Source organism: Adiantum capillus-veneris, chromosome 15 (genome assembly GCF_014529385.1).
Source record: "Adiantum capillus-veneris isolate H3 chromosome 15, ASM1452938v2, whole genome shotgun sequence".
Lineage (NCBI taxonomy): Eukaryota > Viridiplantae > Streptophyta > Polypodiopsida > Polypodiales > Pteridaceae > Adiantum > Adiantum capillus-veneris.
The window spans coordinates 103,273,305-103,295,365 of NC_140945.1; the positions used below are offsets into that span (position 1 = coordinate 103,273,305).

At 45.0% G+C, this 22,061-nt stretch overlaps 1 protein-coding gene across 1 annotated transcript in view; it reads right to left on the reverse strand.

The window, feature by feature from the left end:
- LOC147441199 (uncharacterized) overlaps nucleotides 1–22,061 on the reverse strand; it is an 88,118-nt gene that overhangs the window by 52,488 nt on the left and 13,569 nt on the right. The gene's annotated exons all lie outside the window — the stretch shown is intronic.

Consider the following 22,061-nt stretch of genomic DNA (forward strand, 5'->3'; position numbering starts at 1 on the left):
TTCTATCATTGAGGGTTGCAATTCTCCTCCTTCAAGTGTGTTTCTTGATCGTGCTTCAGCGAGATCCTTCTTGAGTGACGCAATCCCTTCATCTTGGGCCATCACAAGATCTTCCAATGCATTTATTTTACTTTTTTGGATCAAGACGCATCCTTCGAGCATTTTTATTGTGCCCAGCAGGTTGCAGTTGTAAGGTTCAGCGGAAGTGAAAGTTGAACTTTTCTCAAGATAAGTGCTCTGAATTGTGCTTAAGGATTCCTTTTACTTGCGGAAGGGAGAGCCTTCCGTTCCTTTAGTGAGAGAGTGCAATGGACACAAACAAAGTGGTGAAAACTGTGAATGAAGGTGCATGAGACTGAGAGATAGAGAGAAGAATACGATACCAGAATGTTGTCAAAACCCTCCTCTGAAGGCCCCACTCTCTATGGCGAGAGCGGTCTACTATTGATTGCACGAATCTCTACAATGCTTGGACTGGCCGATGATGTCGACGACGATGAGGATGACAACGAGACGGGCTGAAATCTGAAAACGCTTGTCACGTGACACATCCAGCCCTACGTGTCCGTGGACAAGCTACAGCATGATCAGGGTTCAGTCAGTCCAGTTAGTCTAGATTAGAAGTGATATGGCACTTTTGTGAGTCTATTCGTAGACCGTGCATGCCCAGACACTTAGTGTAGATGCATATCCTCCGGTTGCACACAGCATGATCATCAGCATTCCCATTAGAATCCATCAGAATCCTTCAGGGGAATTTTCCGGTGCATTTAGCCTATTTTACCTATTTTTGACATTTTTCACTTATTATTTTTAAGTGACTTTTGTTGGGAAGTAGGTAGGGCAAATTGAGTAAGTTTGTATATAAGCAAACCTAAACTAGCACTAAATGGCAGAAGAGGCAACAAGAGCCAAGCTCAGCAGGCAACTTCTCCAACAAGACCTTGGTGGTTTCCCCCTCCGAGCAAGAAGAACCATCCCTCTAGCATTTTCTCATCAAGCAAGATCATCGCCCTAGCCTGCATCAGCCTTGGCGTTTTTCATCAGACACAGGACCACAGTACCCCCTTGCCCTAGCGTTTTGCATCAGCAACCATCGCCAGAGAAGCTCAGCAAGCTAGCGTTTTTGGAGACCCATTACCTAGCGTTTTTTACAGTTTTAAGCATGGCGTTTTCAGCATTGAAGCACTTGCTGCATCTTCAATCCTAGGAGTAGCAGATTCAGCCGAGAAAGACCATCAGTTTCAGCCTTTAAGAACCTCAGTTTTCAGCCCTAAAACCTGCAGATTTTCAGCGACAAAGACCTACAAAAACAGCCCCAAAATCAGCGTTTTTGGACTAGCCGCAGATTTCAGCCCATAGCGTTTTTTAACAGCAGATAAAAGATTGCAGATTTCAGCCCTAGTGTCGGTCTCGTCGTCCCCGTCGTCATCGCGGACATAGCCTAGACTTGCATCAGTCTCATGCATACCATTTGTACCAGTTTGTGCAATCATAAGTAGACCACTCTCGCCGACGAGAGTGGGGCCTTCGGAAGAGGGTTTTACAACGTCTCTGGTGTCGTATCTCTCTGCTCTCTCTATTTCTCAGTCTCATACACTTGCACGCACAGTGTCCATTCACTTTGTTTGTGATCATAGCATTCTCTCACTAAGAACGGAAGGCTCTACCTTCCATAAGAACAAAAGGAACCTTGAGCACAGTTCGGAGCACTCATCTTGAGCAAAGCGCAAACATTCATTCCGCTGCACCTTACGTTGGTATTAGAGCTTTGACAGTGTTCTGTATCACTCAAGGAAAGAACTACAAGAATCACAAGAATTTTTTTTGCTTGTTGCGGTCGCACGAACCCAAGTTCACTTGGGCGTGTCGATTCCTAATCGTGTTTTTGAAGAGTGACAGGAATCCCAAGAAAGAAAGGCTTGTCCAACCTCCCCTTGTGCCTCTTTTCACTCATTGAGAGCGGACCGTGCACTTAGCGGCTGGCCAATCGACGTGAGGTGGGAAAGGAGTAGAACTCGGGTGAAGAGAAGATCCTTCTTAAACACGGATTGCAAGCGAAAGAAAACCGCAAGAACCTCAAGACCTCAAGAACCCCAAGAACCCAAGAACCCAAGTTCCTCGTGAACTTAAGAACCTACGACCACAAGAACCAACGACTTCAGTAGATGGTCATCACTATGGATACTTCACTTGGAGGTGATGAGCATGAGAGAGGCGAAGAAGAATTTTCCCCACCATGAGGTTTTTCCGACTCTCCCCCTTCCCCATCTACGTCAAGGATTGCACTAACTCCTATGGAGGCTTTAGACCAGATGTTTCTGGAAAGGAAGTTAGAACGCGAAGCAAGAAATGAAGAAAGAATGGCAAAAATGGAACGGAGACACGCAGAAAGAAAAGCAGAAATGGATCGCAGGCACGCAAAAGACAAAGCAGAAAGAAAGGCAAGACAAGAACAGAGCGAGCGACGCATGCAAGAATTCTTGCGACTCTTTTCTCAAGTGTCAGCACAGATACAAGAGATTCAGGAGACGGAGACTCTCTCAGTCTCTCCTTCTCCAAAGCGAGACACACATGGTTTGCATGATGATTTGAATGATGATGATAAGCATGATGATTTGGATGATAATGATGAGCATGATGATTTGCATGATCAAGATGTGATTTCTCACAAGCATGATGAGTTGCATGAAGATGATGTGATGGTTCACAAGGATGATGAGTTAGTGGATGCTTTTTCTAGCGAAGCTATCCTCGTTGTAGATTCGATTAATCACGAAGAACCGATCTTGGTTTTCGAGTCAAGGTCCAAAGAACCCCCACAGGACGATTCGATCATTCAGGAAGAACCGATCTTGGCTCTTGAGCCTAGGTCCAAAGAACCCTCACAGGAAGTATTATGTGTTCGCATGATTGATACGCACGCATTGTACGAGTGTTTCATTCGTGATCGTTTCCTGTATTTTAGTCAGCGTCTTTATGTGATTCCTTTTCCTAGGCATGACACATTGTACGTTGACCACGTTTCTCTCATGAATGAGCACGAATGTATGCGGATTGTTCAGGAAAAGCTGAAAAGTATGCATTCAAGGAAGTCACATTCCATGTCTCTTCCTTGGCATGACACATTTGTAGAAAGAGCACATGAAAGTATGAGCATCAAGCATGGGTATGTGTAACCGGCCTGTTCAATCCAAAAAGGGCGGTAGACTTTACTTTAAACCTTGATTTAGCTTTCACCCATTATTAGTCGTCTATTTTACCTGTACTTTCAAGACACAACAAAGGGGAGAGGGATACAGGCTGCTAGATTGCACCTGTATGAGTAGACGGACACCAGATTGGCCCCTAACTTAGGCGCCCCTTTCGGTATTTCTTTATTGTTCAAAAGAGGGAATAAACGCTGTGGTTCCCTACAAGCTGCCCCGCACAAACTCGGCTGAATTTCCACTGTTCCAGCCTGATTTCGGCAGCATAACTATACTAGAACCCTTCACGGTCAGTATTCCCACGCATTGACTGACTTTCCCGACGCCTACGGGCACTTTGCAAAACCTGGCGAGAATCTGCAGCACGCTGAATTCTCTGTTTTCAGCCCTGAAAATACGCCAGATCGCCTGTACAGCGGTCCCCTTGCGTCCCCGAACCTCCTGGGGGTATTAGGGTCCGTTTAGGGCCAAAACCCTAAACCTGCAAAAATACACAGCAGGCTGTAATTCACTATTTCGGGCTCCGTTTCGCGTGCCGGTCGCATCCCTAGCAAGTCCTCGAGCTCCCGCACCTGTAGGGCTACTTGCCCTTTGAATCGGACGAGATTTCTGGCGTGAAACCTCTCCGAATTCACCTGTACCTGCGGGGGGATTAGCCGCTAGCTAATCCAGTACCTGTGCAAGAGGCTCTTGCCTCGGCAATCGCGCATGAACCCACACAACTGTACATTGGTCAAATGAAGAGCCCACTAGAGGGGCATAACATACTGCCAAAGGGGAGAGAGAGGGCAGTGCGTAGCGTGCAGGGCATCACTCCTGGCACCGCACTGTGCATAAGAGGGAAAGCAAGCACTCCATAGCTCTTAACCTGTGACAAAATCTGAAAATGAGGCTCTCTCCTCTTCAAATTCAGCGCCACTTCTTGTTGCATAAGGCAAGTGCACCAGAAGGTGCCACTTGGCACTTTTACAAGCATTTTCCCGTTTCGGGGTTGCCGCCTAAAAATATCCCAACCGGTTGCCCAGTTGACTTCACGGCAGAGTAAGAAAATGTTCCCTTTGTCATTCCGGAGGTAATGACGCCAACACATTTTCAGGTCCCAAAATAGCAATTCCCTAAATTTTAGGAGATGCTGCCATTGTATCTTTCTAGGTCATCCGACCCTCTTTGTACACTGCAGCCACATCCAGAACTGAAATGTAGCCTCTGTAGCAAAGGATTCCACTTTGGCTAGTCAATGACCCCACTTGGCTAACCATAGTCCTTGTCCAACCTTAGTGCTCTCTTGCCCTCAGGCCTGGACTCCCTCTGGACAGTTCCACACTAGCTATGCAATGCAGGGCAGTTAGATTTCCCGAGGGGTGTTTCCAAAAAGTGAAAGTAAATAGATAATAAGAAAGAAATCAACAAAAAGGATAGATAGTAGTCACACGCTGGTGACATACCCCCCTCTTGAAATCTCAAACGTCCTCGTTTGCATCTATGTCGTCCATGCTTACTGTCAACACTGATGTATTCAACACATGTCGACACATATACGACACATACATGCTCATTGTCAACCCTGGTGTATTCAACACCTCGTCGACTCATGTATTGCTTGCGTGTGAACCCTGTCCCAATGACATAGTGGTAGCTTCGCACTCTGCCATTGCTTTGAGTCACTAACTTTCCAATGACAAAATGGTAGCTGCACATTTTGCCACTGTCTTATAGTACACGTTGGATCCCGTAACACTTTCGAGCATACCCAAACCGACAGTTTAAGAATGCAGTTACACATGTACTCCTGAATAGAAGCAATCATTGTATCCTTGACAAACTCACAAGAAATACTCACTTCTATAGCACTAACCAAACTTTTGGACATTCCATAAGAGCAATTGCCAAACTGACAATCTGTACAGCTCTAACATTGATGTAACAGGTATTTCATTTGAGCTCACTTTAAATACCATGTACATCATTTGTTTCAGAAGCCATTGTCACACTGACAATCCATTTAGCTTTGAAACTCAAGGGGTCAAGGTAGGTTGCAAATCGAAGGCTTCCAGGTAAAGTGATAACACAGTTGGTGACTCTGCAAGTTCACCTTCTTCCATCCACTTAGCATCCATTGGTGGATAGTTTCTGAACTTTACCAAGTAACGCCTAGCAACCTTGCCTTTCACTTTCCTTTCTTTGTGTGCCAAAATCTGTTCAGGGAGCAAGATCTCGTCAAGTTCCTCGACTTCCGGCTGATCTTCAGCTGGTATATCTTCTGGCACATCACCCACATAGGGTCTGAGAAGACTCACATGAAACGCATTGTGAATCTTCCAACTGTCAGGCAATTTCAGCCTATATGCAACATCACTGATTATGTCGCATACTTGAAAAGGCCCATAGTAACGCATGCTGAGCTTTGGAAATAGTCTTTCCTTGCCCTTCATCTTCTTTAACCTTGCCTTTTCAAAGCGTAAAAGCACCCAATCACCAAGTGAATATACCACTTCACGACGGTGACGATCAGCTGCTTTCTTTTGCTTTGCCTGAGTCCTTTCTAAGGCCACTTTGACCTTCTTGTACATTTCATCCATGTCTTGAACATACTTATCTGCTTCAAATATCTTGTCCTTTGTATGCAGTATGGGAGGAACTTTCTTGCCACCTTCAACTATCTCAAAGGGTGCCTTGCCAGTTGATGAATGCACTGTATTATTGTATGCATACTCCACCAATGGCAAATACTGCTCCCACTTTCCTTTATGCTCTGACACATAGCACTTCAGCAGATCTAGGACAGTAGAATTTGCCTCTTCTGACTGTCCATCTGTTTGAGGATGAAATGACGAAGAGAATTTGAGCGTGGTGCCCATATTCTCAAACAAGCCTCTCCTGAACAAACTAGTCATGCGTGGATCACGGTCGCTAATAATCGACTGTGGCATGCCATGATACTTGAAAATATTGCTCATAAACAAGCGTGCCATCTGATCTGGCTTTATCTTCTTCCTAACAGGAATAAAATGAGCCTGTTTGCTGAATCTGCAAATAATGGTCCAAATACCATCATTTCCTGTCTGCGTTCTTGGAAGATCAAAGATAAAATCCATAGCAATACTTTCCCATGGTTTATCTGGAATAGGTAGTGGTTGCAATAACCCTGGTGCCTTTTGCCTGTCAAACTTGACCTTTTGGCATATTAGGCATTCTCGCACAAAGGCATCCACATCCCTTCTCAATGTAGGCCAATAGAAGAATGTCTCAACCGCTTTAACTGTAGCATCGATACCACGATGCCCTGCATACGGTGGGACATGACTCTCTTCCATAACTTTGCGTCGCAATGGCTTTGTGACACACAATCTGCCATGCATCATCATGAACCCGTCTTTAAGAAGATAGTGTTCATGACGTTGTCCATCCATTAGTTGCTCGAAGACCCTTGCAAAATCTTCATCATTTGCATACTGTTCTCTCATATCATCAAGTTCATGATGATAAGGAATTGACACAGCTGAAATTTGTGGCTTCCTTGACAAGGCATCAGCCACAACGTTCTTCTTGCCTTCCACATGCACAATCTGAAAATGGAACATGGACAAGATATTTGCCCATCGCATATGCTTTTCAGATAACTTTGTCTGTGTCAAGAAGTATCGCAAGGTCTGATGGTCCGTTTGGACAACGAAATCTGCACCTAGCAGGTAGTGTTTCCAACTTAAGAGCGCATGAATCACAGCCAGTAACTCTTTCTCATAGACCTGCATGGTCATCTCTGGCCCTTGCAAAATTCTGCTCTCATAGGCTACTACCCTGCCATCTTGCATTAGCACAGCACCAATGCTACTACCGCAGGCATCACATTGGACCACAAATGACTTCCTAAGATCTGGCAACACAATGACTGGATCCGAAGTCATCTTTTCCTTTAAGAGATTAAAAGCTAAAATCTCTTTTTGTGTCCATCTAAAGGTGACTGCCTTCTTTTGAAGAGCATGTAAAGGTGAAGCAATCTCAGCGAAATTTCGGATAAACCTTCTGTAATAGGAGCATAGTCCCAAAAAGCTTCGGACATCATGCACCGTCTTCAAATTTGGCCATGACTTGATCGCTTCAACTTTTGCAGGATCCATTCTGACACCATCCTTTGAGACAATGTGTCCCAGAAAGTGAATCTCTTCCAGAAAAAACTCACTTTTCTTTGCATTGATGAGCAACCTATGACTGCGTAGCTCTTTGAACACAATGGCCAAGTGATGCCTATGCTCCTCTTCATTCTTTGAGTAGACTATCATGTCATCAAAGAACGTACCAACAAACTGCTGGTGTGGACGGAAAATTCTGTCCATCATCCTATTGAACGTAGCAGGAGCATTTGTGAGACCAAAGGGCATCACTTAAAAATTCGTATTAAAGGCCAAACGGTTGTTCTAAAAGAACCCAGTCCTTGTGCACATCCTCTGATATAATGGGATCTCAATTCTAGGTATAGGGAACCTATTCTTGATGGTATTCTTGTTCAGTGCACGGTAGTCGATGCACATACGCCATGAGCCATCCTTTTTCTGCACCAACAACAGGAGAAAGAATGGAGATGAACTAGGCTGAATCAGCCCTTTTCTAACAGCTCCTGTACTTGGCCCATTATCTCTTTCTGCTGAGCCGCACTAACCTGTACGGAGGCTTATTTGGTGGGCTACAGCCTGGCCAAAATCTATCGCATGGTCCTCGGGTCTCTCTGGCGGTAATTGAGACGGTAATGAATCGGAAAAAAACAGTCACTATACTGTTGTAAAAACATTGACCTTTCTTTATCTAGCACAGATAAATTTGATTCATCACAATTGACACTTCACGTGCAAAAACCAAGTACGCAGAAAGATGTTTTTCATTACAGAAGTAATAGCAGAAGCTGATACAGTAGGAATAGACTCCCCTTTAAGCTTTACATAGAATGTGAGTCTTTCCCTGCTCTGTACAGTGATCTTTTTGTTGTAGGCATCCATGATTCCTGTACACGAAACAACCAAGGAATACCTAACAACACTCACATCCGTCCAGTGGCATGATGTAAAATTCTTCAGCATCTACATAGGACTGGATATGTAGACGCAACTTTCCAATGATGGGTGTCACAGCCTCTGTATGGCCAGGACATGCCAAACCTGCCTCTGCTGTATACCCCATCTCTTCAGGTCTGATTCCCAACTTTGAAGCCAATTCTGGGGAAATAAAGTTGGCTTTGGCACCTGGATCAAAGAAGATAAGCACTGTTTGATCCCTAACCTTTCCCCATGCTCTGCAAGCTCACTTGCATCTGAATTTGGCTTGTCGCCCACCATATCTGGCACTAGAAAGCCATGGCTTCTTTCTTCTGTCCTCCTTGTCTTCAGAATCAGCTGGCCTTTTCTTTGTAGGACAGTGTAAGCAATGTGGCCAGGCTGCTCACATATAAAGCATTTGTTCTCTGTCTCAGGACCTTCTTTTGCTCTTCTGACTTGCGAGGAAAACGTCTTTTCCATTTCTTTGCTGGTTTTTCTGATTCAGCCGTAGCTTTGTCTTTCCCTGCGTTGGCCGACTCCTGAGTCCCTTTAGGAGCCTCATGGGAACGTGCTTCTTGGCTGAATTTTTCTTGCTGATCCTGCCTTGACGCCAGTGTTAAATTCACAATCTTCTCCTTGAGCAAACATTGCCAGTGTTTGCTACCTCGATGAGCTGCGTAAGTAGTGACTTTGTGTCTTCGTTACAGTACTTTCTCAATCCTTTAGGTAGGCACAACAGTATTTTTAATCTGTTCTGTCAATGGCACAAACCTATAGGAAGTTACTGGAAGTAGAGCTTTCCAAAACTTCGATTGTAATCATCCAGATTTCTGCAAGTGGCAGCATTTAGCTGGTGCCATTCTGTCATGACATCTGCTTCGAAATCATCAGATAACCATTGCTGCTGCAAAAATCTGCTTGAAGTAAATCCATGTGGACGGAGCTTGCCCTTGAAGCAATAAAGTTGTCCACATTGTCCCGCATTCCCTGTCAAGAAAGTGGCTGCCTTGCGGACTTTGAAGCCTCTGTAAAGTTTCCCCCTGCATAGGCCTTATCAAATGCTGGAGGAATGAAAGAGCTTCTTCCTGTCATCAAACCTGTAAAGGTCGGTGAATGACACACCTTTGCCACTTCTTTGTATGGAGTTGGCCTCTCCAGCGGCGTTAAATTGTCATATGGAAGTGCTGAAACATGGGAACACTATTAGGGTTCATCTGTGTTCCTTGGCCGCTATTAACTTGACCTGGAAATGCCATATTTGGCTGCTGATTTGTAATTCCAGCCATACCAAAATTTGCTTGTGGCATCCCAAATTGTCCCTGAGTGCTTTGAACCCTGGTTGCATACCCATGACATGTACATGGGGTTAGGCATCATGTTTGAGCACCCGCAAACACTGTTCCTGGCGTATAAAAATGATTTCCAGTGGCATGACCTCATGCTTTGGAATACGGATCCCCTCCAAAATAGCCAGGGTGTACTGAAGGTGGTGGGAAGACTTGTTGCATAGCCTGTAAGTTGCTTCCCTGCCCATTAGAACCAGCTAGGCTGTTGAAAGGTGGCGGGTGAATTGGTACAGCTTGAAAAACTGGCATCTCAGCCACCTGTTCTTGCACATTAGGCATACGTTGTGGAGACTGCATGTTCTCGTCAAGTGTACAGTGTTTCCATTGATGTGCGGTATGAATCACCTGTGCTCGAGCCTTAACAGGCTTTTGAATATGATCCAGTGACCCAACTTGCTGAGACGGAACGGAGGTTGCAGAAAGGCTAAAACCCTGGATCTGCATTACTTGTGTGAACATAGCCACAGCAGTAGCCAACTGGGTCCTGAATATATCATCATCAGTCTGTGGTGGTCTTGAGGACTCACCCACTTCATGTGTCTGTTGACCCTGTGAAGAGGAAACCTCTTCAGTCACATCATCTGGTCTGTCAGCCATAATTACAATTCCCTGTGTCTCGTCTCTGATCCTGTGTCTTCAAGCCGAAAACTGACCAAGGCTCACTTCTATGGGAAAAAAGTGATTTAATCCCGTCGATGAACCATGTAACCGGCCTGTTCAATCCAAAAAGGGCGGTAGACTTTACTTTCCTTGATTAGCTTTCACCCATTATTAGTCGTCTATTTTACCTGTACTTTCAAGACACACAAAGGGGGAGAGGAGAGGGATACAGGCTGCTAGATTGCACCTGTATGAGTAGACGGACACCAGATTGGCCCCTAACTTAGGCGCCCCTTTCGGTATTTCTTTATTGTTCAAAGAGGGAATAAACGCTGTGGTTCCTACAAGCTGCCGCACAAACTCGGCTGAATTTCCACTGTTCCAGCCTGATTTCGGCAGCATAACTGTACTAGAAACCTTCACGGTCAGTATTCCCAGCATTGACTGACTTTCCCGACGCCTACGGGCACTTTGCAAAACCTGGCGAGAATCTGCAGCACGCTGAATTCTTTGTTTTCAGTGAAAATACGCCAGATCGCTGTACGGGGTCCCCTTGCGTCCCCGAACCTCCTGGGGGTATTAGGGTCCGTTTAGGGCCAAAACCCTAAACCTGCAAAAATACACAGCAGGCTGTAATTCACTATTTCGGGCTCCGTTTCGCGTGCCGGTCGCATCCCTAGCAAGTCCTCGAGCTCGCACCTGTAGGGCTACTTTGCCCTTTGAATCGGACGAGATTTTGGCGTGAAACCTCTCCGAATTCACCTGTACCTGCGGGGGGATTAGCGCTAGCTATCCAGTACCTGTGCAAGAGGTCTTGCCTCGGCAATGCGCATGAACCACACAAGTTATTGGTCAAATGAAGAGCCCACTAGAGGGGCAAAAATACTGCCAAAGGGGAGAGAGAGGGCAGTGCGTAGCGTGCAGGGCATCACTCTGGCACCGCACTGTGCATAAGAGGGAAAGAGCACTCCATAGCTCTTAACCTGTGAAAAAATCTGAAAATGAGGCTCTCTCCTCTTCAAATTCAGCGCCACTTCTTGTTGCATAAGGCAAGGCACGAAGGTGCCACTTGGCACTTTTACAAGCATTTTCCCGTTTCGGGGTTGCCGCCTAAAAATATCCAACGGTTGCCCAGTTGACTTCACGGCAGAGTAAGAAAATGTTCCCTTTGTCATCCGGAGGGTAATGACGCCAACACATTTTCAGGTCAAATAGCAGTTCCTAAATTTTAGGAGATGCTGCCCCATTGTATCTTTCTAGGTCATCCGACCTCTTTTGTTGCGGCATCCAGAACTGAAATGTAGCCTTGTAGCAAAGGATTCCACTTTGGCTAGTCAATGACCCCATTGGCTAACCATAGTCCTTGTCAACCTTAGTGCTCTCTTGCCCTCAGGTGGGACTCTCTGGACAGTTCCACACTAGCTATGCAATGCAGGGCAGTTAGATTTCCCGAGGGGTGTTTCCAAAAAGTGAAAGTAAATAGATAATAAGAAAGAAATCAACAAAAAGGATAGATAGTAGTCACACGCTGGTGACAGTATGTCCATTGTAATTTGCCACAGTTGATTGATTTAGATCACAAACACAAGATTCGATCTCATTGTTTGCGTGTGTATGATGAACGGTTTGGCATTCCGTCTATTGGTTCATCTAAATTGCATGCAGAGTCCTTGAGGAAGACAAGATTTTTTCCACTCACTTTACATCGAATGGGTATATTCATGTTTTTGTGTTGGAAGTGGTTTCAGGAATTTTCAGCCATGGAGATTCTTGAAGAAGAAAGAAGCATGACTCTCAACAAAGTTAAAGCATTGAAGGAGCCACAGAAGACTTTGTGTCGCTTTCGGACCGGCCCAAAGAAGCAACAAGCATTACAGACCTTTATGAAGTTCAAGTACCGCACGACCTACACATCAGAGTGGGCCGGCGAAGTCCCTTCCAGGATTTCGGATGATATTGGCGATCTCCCTCGGCGCCATACAGTTCAGTACCAGTACCTCACTTTGAAAGGAGGGGATGTCACGTGACACATCCAACCCTATGTGTCTGTGGACAAGCAACAGCATGATCAGGGCTCAGTAGTGTTAGTCTAGATAGAAGTGATCTGGCACTTTTTGAGATATTCGTAGACCGTGCATGCCAGAATTAGTGTAAATGCATATCCTCCGGTTGCAAAGCTGATCATCAGCATTCATCAGAACATCCAACCCTATGTGTCTGTGGACAAGCTACAGCATGATCAGGGCTCAGTCAGTCCAGTTAGTCTAGATTAGAAGTGATCTGGCACTTTTGTGAGTCTATTCGTAGACCGTGCATGCCCAGACACTTAGTGTAAATGCATATCCTCCGGTTGCACACAGCATGATCATCAGCATTCCCATCAGAATCCTTCAGGGGAATTTTCCGGTGCATTTAGCCTATTTTACCTATTTTTGACATTTTTCACTTATTATTTTTAAGTGACTTTTGTTGGAAAGTAGGTAGGGCAAAGTGAGTAAGTTTGTATATAAGCAAACCTAAACTAGCACTAAATGGCAGAAGAGGCAACAAGAGCCAAGCTCAGCAGGCAACTTCTCCAACAAGACCTTGGCGGTTTCCCCCTCCAAGCAAGAAGAACCATCCCTCTAGCGTTTTCTCATCAAGCAAGATCATCGCCCTAGCCTGCATCAGCCTTGGCGTTTTTCATCAGACACAGGACCACAGTACCCCCTTGCCCTAGCGTTATGCATCAGCAACCATCGCCAACAGAAGCTCAGCAAGCTAGCGTTTTTGGAGACCCATTACCTAGCGTTTTTTACAGTTTTAAGCATGGCGTTTTCAGCATTGAAGCACCTGCTGCATCTTCAATCCTAGGAGTAGCAGATTCAGCCGAGAAAGACCATCAGTTTCAGCCTTTAAGAACCTCAGTTTTCAGCCCTAAAACCTGCAGATTTTCAGCGACAAAGACCTACAAAAACAGCCCCAAAATCAGCGTTTTTGGACTAGCCGCAGATTTCAGCCCATAGCGTTTTTTAACAGCAGATAAAAGATTGCAGATTTCAGCCCTAGTGTCGGTCTCGTCGTCCCCGTCGTCATCGCGGACATAGCCTAGACTTGCATCAGTCTCATGCATACCGTTTGTACCAGTTTGTGCAATCATAAGTAGACCACTCTCGCCGACGAGAGTGGGGCCTTCGGAAGAGGGTTTTACAACGTCTCTGGTGTCGTATCTCTCTGCTCTCTCTATTTCTCAGTCTCATACACTTGCACGCACAGTGTCCATTCACTTTGTTTGTGATCATAGCATTCTCTCACTAAGAACGGAAGGCTCTACCTTCCATAAGAACAAAAGGAACCTTGAGCACAGTTCGGAGCACTCATCTTGAGCAAAGCGCAAATATTCATTCCGCTACACCTTACAACGCTAAGGGCTGAAATCTGTAAATCTTCTATCTGTTGAATTCTGACTCTATGTCGGTGACGATGTCGATGGCGACGATGCGACAACAACGCACTGAAAACGCAGATGCTGAAATCTACGTTTTCCACGCTGAATCTACAAACTACGCTGGATCTGACCGTGCGGCGAGGATCTGCTATGGGAAGGTGAGATCTGCAAGGTTTGGGACTTCTACTGCAGTGTTTGACTGCTGAAAACTGAAAACGTTGAAGCCTCTTCTTGTCTTGTCGCGATGAATCTGCAAAATGCTAGGAGCTCATACTGATGGAAAAACGCTAGGCTTATTCTGCTATCTGATGCCAAAACGCTAGGTGTTGTGTTGTTCTGCTACTGTCGGGGCTGCTCTGCTGTGCAAAAACACCAAGGCTGCTGTAGGGGAAAAACGCTAGGCTTTACAAGTTGCAAAACGCTAGGTTTGTTGATGGGAGGAGTCTTGCTGAGAAGGTGTCTGTTGAACCTTGGTTCGTGCTGCCACTTCTGCCAGAAAGTGCTAGCGCTAGGTTTCCTTATATACATGCTTGCTCATTTTGTTCTACCCAGTTTCCAACAAAAGTCGCTTAAAAATAATAAGTGAAAATTGGCTACAATAGGGAAAATAGGTCTATGCACTGTAAAAATGCTCTTGATGGGTTCTGACTGAAATCTGATGATCATGCTGTGTGCAACCAGAGGATATGCATCTACTCTAAGTGTCTAGGCATGCACGGTCTGCGAACAGACTCACAAAAGTGCCAAATCACTTCCTAAGCTAGGCTGACTGAACTGAACTGAACCCTTGTCATGAAGTAGCTTGTCCACGTACACATAGGGTTAGATGTGTGACATCCCCTCCTTTTCAAAGTGAGGTATTGGTACCGAACCGTACGGCGTCGAGGGAGTTCGCCAACAGCGTCTGGAAGAATCTTGGGAAGGACTCTTCGTCGGCCCACTCTGATGTGTGGTCGTGCGATACTTGAACTTCGTAAAGGCCTGCAATGCTTGCTTCTTTGGGCCGCGCCGAAAGCGACACAAAGTCTTATGTGGCTCCTTCAATGCTTCAACTTCGTCTAGACTCTATAGTCATACGTCTACTGTCTTCAAGAATCTCCGAGGCTGAAAATTCCTGAAACCACTTCCAACACAAAAACATGAACATACCCATTCCATGTAAAGTGATTGGAAAAATACCATTCCTTTGAAAAAACTGTGCATGCAATGTAGATGAACATAGAGACGGAGTGCCAAACCGTTCATCAAACACACGCAAACAATGAGATCGAATCTTAACTTTGTGATCGAAATCAATCAACTGTGGCAAAGCACAATGGAAATGTCGATGCTTGATGCTCAATCCTTCTTGTGCTCTTTCTGATACGGTGTCATGCCAAGGGAGAGACATAAAATGTGAATTCCTTGAATGCAAACATTTCATCTTTTCATGAGTAATCCGCATACATCCGTGCTCATTTATAAGTGAATCGTGTTCATCGTACAATATGTCATGCCTATGAATAGGGATCACATAAGGACAGTGACTAAAATACAGGAAAGCATCACAAATGAAACACTCGAACAATGCGTACTGACTAATCATTCGAAGACATAATACTTCCTGTGGGGGTTCTTTGGAGCTCGACTCGAGAGATAAGTTCTTCTTGATCGATCAAATCTGTAATGAGGTTAGCTTCGCTAGAAAAAGTATCAACTAAACGATCATCCTTGTGAACAATCACATCATTATCCTGCAAATCATCATGCTTGTGAGTAATCACATCTTGATCATGCAAATCATCATACGTATCATTATCATGCAAATCATGTGTGTCATGCTTTGGAAAAAGAAGAGACTAAGAGAGTCTCCTTCGCCGGATCCTTTTCAATCTTCGTCTGTACATTAGAAATGAGAGATGAAGAATGAACAACTTGCTCTCCATGAATGACAATGGGAGAGTCACTTTTGGCATTGAAAGTAAACGTATTTTCCGCCTAATCAATGAGAGGGTTATGCTCACGAAACCATCGAATGCCCAAAAGCATATCACATCCTAAAAGAGAAAAGACTACAAATTTTCTGCGGAAGAACACTCGTTGAACAGTGAACAAAACATCAAGGCACTCCTGCGTGATGAGAGAGTCCATACCGGGAGAGAAGCCTGACACCTCGAAAAGAGATGTCTTGCTAACCTCCAAGCGGGCTCTTTCGACAAGAGAGTCACTAATCAAATCCTGCATATTGCCGGGGTCAAACAATATGACAAAACGCTAACCCTTCACATGACCATAACACTTAATGAGAGACTCATCAATGGGAGGATCATGAGAGACTTGGGTCACACTCGTGTTCTCGTTTATTGCATTGACAGAGGAAGTGGGTTCTGTGGGTTTTTTAGATTCATTAGATTCAAGCTTAGGACATGTTCCTTTTATGTGACCCTTGATGTGACAATGAAAACGACGACCTTCCTTAGAATAAATGCTTTGTTCTTCCAACGTAATGTATCCTCCTAAAATTCCTTGTTCTGCTTTTTCATATGGAGTGAGCTTAGGTTTAGCAATTGTGTTAGCTTTACCCTTAGGTTCAGTTGGAGAGTTCTTTTTTGAGAGACTATTGGAAGATTGGTAAGAAGAGTTACCATTCTTATCGTTCTTACCGTTCTGAGGAGTCTGAGTGGTACTTGTAGAAGTCTTGTTTTCCTTAGGCTTTCCCTTGTTGTGCTTCATCTCCTGTGCGAGAGCAATCGCTACCGCCTTGTTGAGATCGATTGGGTCGAGGACTTTGACATCAAACCTGATATAGCCTCCTTGCGCTCATCATCCGATTTGCGTAATTCGGTTCCGAGCGGCAAAACACGATTAGAGAAAAACATAACTGGCATACCATTTTGCTTGAGACCGCGCCAATCGTCCTTTAACCGTGCTTGGTACAATGGTGGCATAAACCGCATCTTGAGCTTGTCTTGGAAGTCGGCCCAATTGAAGGAAAGGGACGTGCCTTCCTTGGCTTCCTCCAGGTGCGCGGTCAACTGTGTCTCTTGCCATGTGTGGTACCAATTTATGGCATCACCGACAAGGTACGTAGCTGCCGTCAAAACCTTACTATTTCCTGTCTTCTTAGTTGTCACAAAGTAAGCATTAAATTGATGCAACCAAGAATAAATAATAGTAGCATCCATCTTACCGTCATACTTACTCAAAGCATAGTAACAGGGAACGGGCGGAATGGGGCCCTCCCGTTCCCGGAACGCGTTCCCAAGCCCGACGTCTCCTCGAAACGTTTCTGCTTTTCTGTCCTACGCCGCCATGCGCGCTTGTTCACTCACGCTACTCGATAGCACGTTGCGCGTCTTGGTGTAATATCCTGTCCATCATCGACTTGACCAAAGCCTCCATAGGACTTGGCGCTGGGGAAGGGAGAGGGTCAAAAAAACCTCCTTGGTGAAGAAATTCTTCTTCACTACTTTCATGCCCATCACCTCCATGCGAAGTATCCAGTCCGCTTCAGGTGATGACCATACACTGAAGTCGTGGGTTCTTAAGTTCACGTGGAACTTGGGTTCTTATGGGTCTTGGTTCTTGAGTTCTTGAGGTTCTCAAGGGTCTCGAGGTTCTTGAGGTTCCTCTTTAGCTTGCAATCTGTGTTAGAGAAGGATCGTCTCTTCACCCGAGCTCTTCTCTTTCCCGAGGGCGCACCCCTTGCGGCCTTGCGCTCACACCAAGGTTGCTTTTTCCCACCTCACGTCGATTGGCCGGCCGCTAAGTGCACGGTCCACTCTCAATGAGTGAAAAGAGAAACAAGGGGAGGCTGGACAAGCCCTTCTTTCTTGGGTTTCTTGTCATTCTTCAAAAACACGATTAGGAATCAACACGCCCAAGTGGACTTGGGTTACGTGCGACCGCAACAAGCAAAAAAAATGGTTCTTTCCTTGAGTGATACAGAACAGCTCTGATACCAATGTAAGGTCCAGCGGATGTGAAAGTTGAACTCTGCTCAAGATGAGTGCTCCAAACTGTGCTAAAGGATTCCTTTTACTTACGGAAGGGAGAGCCTTCCGTTCCTTTAGTGAGAGAGTGCAATGGACACAAACAAAGTGGTGAACACCGTGAAGGAAGTGTGGGGCGCGCGGCGGTGTGTGCAAGTGAAAGAGCACACGAGGAAGTGCAGTGTGTGTGCAGAGGGGTGGCGAAAGCCAGCAGGAGAGGAAGCGCTAGCAGAACGATGAGGGAGAGAGAGAGGGCTCATGTAACAAACTGCTGACGTGTCAAAGCCTAAAGAATGGAGCCAACTTACAGATGCCGGCCGAGGGGCCTAAACCCTAAGAAGCAGTAGAAGAAGTGTCACAGAGTGAGGACGTGGTAACCCTAATTGCTGAAACCCTAATTCTGGAAACCCTAACCCTAAAACTTGCAAACCCTAATTTCTGCCAGAAACCCTAACTGCTGAACCCTAATTCTGGAAACCCTAACTGCTGAACCCTAATTCTGGAAACCCTAACCCTAAAACCTGCAAACCCTAATTCTAGAAACCCTAAGAAGAACAAGCAACAAAAGAAGTCCTACCAACTTATGGGGACCTCGTCTGATGGGGCCCCAAGTGACATAAAGGCATTAAAAATAAAGCAGAACACACTCAAAAGACTTTGCACATCAAAATATGATGATGTGGCACCTGTACGGACGTCCCGGAATTCGCGGCGGATTTTTAGGGAAATCCCGAAATTTCCCGGAATTCGCGGCGGATTTTTAAGGAAATCCGAAATTTTAGGAAAGTGATTTTTTGGAGTCAGCTTTTCATATTTGATGCTTTTAGGCTTTGGGCCTTTAAATATGAGCCTTGGGGGCCCTCTCTGGCACTCTTCAGCGCGCAGATTGCAGAGGAGGTGCTCCCCGGCTGTTGTACTTTGCGAATCAGCAGTAATATAAAGAAATACCGAAAGGGGCGCCAAGGTTTGGGGCCAATACTCTCTGGGGTGGAATTCCGCCACTCCGTGTCGCGTGTGGTTTCTCTCTTTCAGTTCAGTTGTTATTGAAGTGCTAAAAGTCTGTTCAGTCTGTTCTTTTCTATTGGCACGTGGTGCCCGCATTTGTGACAGCTCACGTTTTTGGGGAAAACTCAATAAGTGAGTTTTGGGTTTTCCCACTTTTATTATAAGTGACCTTTAAAAAATGTGTCCAGGTTCAATATGAACCTGGACAAAGTATAAAAATGTACAAAAAGGGGTTATTTAGGCCTTTAACCCAACAACCTCCCACTTAAAGGCATAAATGACACCTTTAAGTTAACCAACTCCCACCAGCTGTATGCAATGCTCATGTTGAGCCTTAGCAAGACTCTTGGTGAGAACATCTGCAGGGTTATCCTGTGTGTGAATCTTAGTCGAGGTGACTAGACCATCCTCCAATACCTGTCGTATGAAGTGGTATCGCACATCAATGTGCTTTGTCCGTGCATGAAACATGGCATTCTTGGCCAAATAGAAAACACTTTGGCTATCACATCCCAAGACAGGAGTACTAGCAGGCATACCAAGCTCTTTGACAAGTCTGCCCAACCATATGGCCTCTTTAGAAGCCTCAGTGGCTGAAATATATTAAGCCTCAGTAGTACTCAATGCCACAATTTTCTGCAGTCGTGAACACCAAGAGACAGCACCACCAACAATAGCAAACACATAGCCACTAGTGGACTTCCTGGTATCCAAGTCACCTGCCATATCTGCATCACAATAGCCCTGCAACTTCAGGTCACTTTTGCCATAGCATATACACCTAGATTGTGTGCCTGACAAGTATCTCATAATGCATTTCACAGCTTCCCAATGTGCTTTGCCGGGATTGGACATGTATCTACTAACAACTCCCACCGCATGGGCAATTTCAGGACGAGTGGCAACCATAGCATACATAAGAGAACCACAAGCTGATGCATAAGGGATTCCCTTCATAGCATTCATTGCCACGTCATCCTTTGGGCAATCGGCTTTGCTAAGTTTTGTGTGTGGAGGTAAAGGTACTCCAAGTGACTTAGCTTCAGTCATGTTAAACCTGTCAAGTACTTTAGCAATGTACTTTTCTTGAGATAAGAAGAGCAATTTCAGCTTTCTATCTCTCTTGATTCTCATGCCCAAGGTGTGCTCAGCATCACCTAAATCCTCCATTGCAAAAGCTGAATTAAGCTGACGTTTAAGAGCATCAATGGTAGACTTATGCTTCCCAGCAATCAACATATCATCTACATATAGCACAAGGATTATAGGACTTCCATCATTATCCTTCTTTGTATACAAACAATGGTCTGAATGGCTGCGTTTAAAGCCTTGAGACAGCATAAAAGTATCAAACTTTTTGTACCACTAACGTGATGACTGCCTCAAACCATACAGTGCCCTTCTTAGTTTGCATACAAGTTCCTTTCCATCAGAACTACAAAACCCTCACGTTGCTTCATGTAGATATCTTCATCAATGTCACCATGAAGAAAAGCTGTTTTTACATCCATTTGATTCAATTCTAAGTCAAGCACTGCAGCGAGAGCAAAAAGGACACGCAATGTCGTAAGCTTTATAACAGGAAAAAAGATCTCTTGAAAGTCAATCCCCTCTTTCTGTGCATACCCTTTGGCAACTAACCTTGCTTTTTACTTGGGCTTTCCATCAACACATTTGACCTTGTAAACCTATTTGTTAGGAAGAGCCTTCCTTTCTTTAGGCAATGGCACAAGATCCCAAGTATTGTTTGCATGCAAAGATTTGATTTCCTCTTGCATCGCAAGCTCCCACTTACTACTTAACTCACATGATTTTGCCTCTTTATATGTAAGAGGCTCTCCCTCATCTGTCAACATAACATGATGCAAAGAGGGGTCAAAGCGCTGTATCAACCTTCTGACACGAGTAGACCTACGTACCCAATGATCTACATTCTCAGGCACAGGTTCTACATCAGGAGGCAACTCATTTTCAGCATGCTCACGCTGCTGAAAATCATTTTCAGCCATGACAGGTGGCTGTCCATCCTCATTTGGAGCATCTAAATCATGTCCTACCTCTTATGGATCAAGGTTAACCGGCTGATTATCAATTTCAGCTTGCGGTAATGCATCCTGAGGCTCTTTTTCAACATCAATAGGTGGCAAGAGACTGAAGCTTGACCGATTTCTTGTCAATTTCAGAAGATGTAGCATTTTTCAGCAATTTAGCCTCATTGAACACTACATCTCGGTTGCGTACTACCCTCTTAAACTGAGGCAACCATGTCCTATAGCCCATTTCACCCTCTTCCCCATAACCTAGGAAGAGTCCTTGGATGGACTTGTCACAAAGTGATGACGTGGCTACGGACAACAGAAACTCTAAATTCTGCCAGAAACCCTAAAATTCCTGCAAACCCTAATTTTTGCCAAAAACCCTAATTTCCGGAAATCGCGGAGGCTATTAAAAAAAATTTATTAAAAAATTTATTTATTTATTTATTTTGGAAAATGATGAGCGACGCAAATTTTGCTTTTTGACTCTCTGTGAGAGAGAGAGAGCAATTGCTTTTGATTTGAAGCTTTTGGGGCTCTGCTTTTGGGTATCCCTTGTAACCCTTAAATTAGTGGTGAGGGCCTCACTTCTCAGAGCATCTGGACGCAGAGTCTAAGAGTGAATCCCGACCCACTCTCTTGTACTTTGAATTGATTAATATAAAAAGAAATACCGAAAGGGGCGCCAGTCTTTGGAGCCAATATCTCTAGGCACGGAACTCCGCCGGGCTAGTGCAAATCTATCGTGATCTGTGAATTGTTTTGAAGTGGTTATTTGGTGCTGTCGCGATTGATTCTTGACTTGGAGTGTCCAAGTCTGTTATAGTGGTATCAGAGCACGGCCGATTTCTCTTCTACCGGAAATCCGATCCCCGAATTTTTTTTCCGTGCCACCTATGGCTTCAGGCAATGATCAATCGACTCCCTCTGCATCTAGTCGACTCTCTCTGCATCTGGAGATGCGGGCTGGGATCACAACGAAGATTCAGACAGAGAGTATGGCCCGCCTCGGCCTACTCAGGCGGAGCAAAGAGAGATGGAGCGTCATCAATTGATTGGCGATGCAACAAAGATGATGCTCAATTTTGCCAAGGACCCGAAGATGGTAAAATATATGAACCAGACCTCTTTGGAAGAGGTACAGATGGAGTGGCAAAGAACCACAACACCACTCCCGAAACCCGCTCTCAAGAAACCTTCTGCCTCCAAGAAATATACGGAGAAGGAACTGGAGAACGTGGTTGATGCACGGATTGCTCAGCATTTCGACGTGCAAAAGAAAGGCAAAAAGCACGGCAAAAAGCAGAAGAAAGGCACTGACTTCCCGGGATATTTGGGTCGTCGGTCGACATTTGACAAGGCAAAGAAATTGAAGAAGCGCGTCAAGTTTGAAGACCTACCCAGTTCTTCTTCTTCTTCTTCTGACAGTTCTTCTAGCCC